Source organism: Octodon degus, unplaced genomic scaffold (assembly GCF_000260255.1).
Source record: "Octodon degus isolate 3935 unplaced genomic scaffold, OctDeg1.0 scaffold00183, whole genome shotgun sequence".
Classification (NCBI taxonomy): Eukaryota; Metazoa; Chordata; class Mammalia; order Rodentia; family Octodontidae; genus Octodon; species Octodon degus.
In genome coordinates this window covers 4,032,883-4,034,860 of record NW_004524759.1, presented here as the reverse complement: position 1 = coordinate 4,034,860, position 1,978 = coordinate 4,032,883, and the positions used below count along the sequence as shown (strand labels likewise).

The following is a 1,978-nucleotide window of genomic DNA, read 5'->3' as shown; positions in this document are numbered from 1 at the left end:
AATAAATTATTTACAAACTTAAATGAATATAACAAGAAAAATTGTGCAAAATAAAATGAAGAATTTACAGATCTGTCATATAATAGTTCACTGTGTCAAAATCAAGAAACTTATATTCAAATAATTAGAATTCTCAAACTAGAAAGAGGTAGGTAATAAATATTTAAAGATTTAAAATTTCTGAATTTAGTTGAACTTATAACACATTTCCAAGAAAAATGAATCTTTTGCATAAGAAATTTGAATAAAATCAAACCCAGATACACAAAAATGAAGTTGTCCAAAACTTATTATAAAGAAAAAAATCATTAAAGTATATACATATTAAAAACTAGCTATAGAAGAACAAAATTAAATAATACCTTATTCCACAGTAGAAAGAAAAAAGAAAGACCAAGTGTGTAAGAAACTAGACTAATTAAAGGACTGAAAGAAAGGGAAAAAAACAGATCTGTCCTCTTTGAATTTTATACTTGACAAACACACCTTTGAAAACTAAAAGTAAAGTATTTTCCAATTATACAAACTCAAAATATTCTAATACTTCCAGACATAGCATATAGGAAATAACAAAGAGCATAATTCAGAAGGCAAGAGAAGTTGCTGTATGCTCCTGGATGGAGAATAAAGAGTTCTGAAAATGATAGTTATGCAGGACTATGTAAAATATATTAGATGAACCTATTTAAAAGGTCATTAAAGATTTCTATGAAACAGTATCAATCTTATGTTGGGTTATACACATTTTTTTCGTGTGTGTGTATAAAAAATAGGGAAGAAGTGATATAAAGTCAATGGAAAATAGAAATATACTTTTTAAAGTTTCTAATACTAGGAGAAAATATCATATCATGTCTTTTAAATAGATTGTAAGTCAAGTACACAACATAAAAAAACAAAAATTAAGATTAAGCAATATTAAGAAAATTAAATACTAATTAATTAAAAATTAAATGTTTCAAAACAATTGAACTAAGAAAATTTCATGATGGTAAAGAATTAGTAAGAATAAAACATAAGATAAATACTGGAATGACAAATAAATGACCAGCACTTCTAACAGTTGGGGGGCCAGTGCACATTGGGGTGACAGGGCAGTATGGTGGTGTTACAGACTATGTCCTTGGAGGTGACAAGTGCGACTGCAGGAATGGTGCTGGCAGAGCTGTATGTGTCAGATCGAGAGGGAAATGATGCTACAGGAGATGAAACCAAGGAGAAACCATTTAAAACAGATCTAAAGGCTTTGATGATAGTAGGAAAAGAACCATTCCCTACCATTTACGTAGATTCACAAAAAGAAAATGAGAGGTGGGATGTTATTTTTAAATCACAGATGAAGAACATTTTAAAAATGTGGCACAGGGAACAAATGAAGAATGAATCCCAGGAAAAGAAAGAGGTAGAAGATACTTTGTGAAGAGAAAAGAACCTGGAAGAAGCCAAGAAGATATCCATTAAAAAGGATCCAAGTCTGCCAGAGCCCAAGTGTGTGAAGATTTGTGCATTAGAAGGATATAGAGGCCAAAGAGTAAAGTTATTTGGCTGGTTCCACAGGCTGCGTAGACAAGGAAAGAATTTAATGTTCCTGGTGTTGCGGGATGGTACAGGTTTCCTTCAGTGTGTCTTGTCAGATACTTTGTGCCAGTGTTACAATGGAGTAGTTTTATCGACTGAGAGTAGTGTTGCAGTATATGGAACGCTAGCTCTTACCCCAAAAGGCAAACAGGCTCCAGGAGGCCACGAGCTGAACTGTGACTTCTGGGAACTCATAGGGCTGGCTCCTGCTGGAGGGGCTGATAACCTGATCGACGAAGAGTCCGATGTGGATGTCCAGCTCAACAACAGGCACATGATGATCCGGGGAGAAAACATGTCCAAAATCCTGCGAGCACGCTCTGTGGTGACCAGGTGCTTCCGAGACCACTTCTTTGATAGGGGGTACTATGACGTTACTCCTCCGACATTAGTGCAAACG

General features: G+C 34.4%; 1 pseudogene; it reads left to right on the top strand.

Annotated features, from left to right (window-relative positions):
• Positions 1–1,117: 1,117 nt before the first annotated feature.
• LOC101565856 lies at positions 1,118–1,972 on the top strand (annotated as a pseudogene).
• The last annotated feature ends 6 nt before the right edge of the window (positions 1,973–1,978 follow it).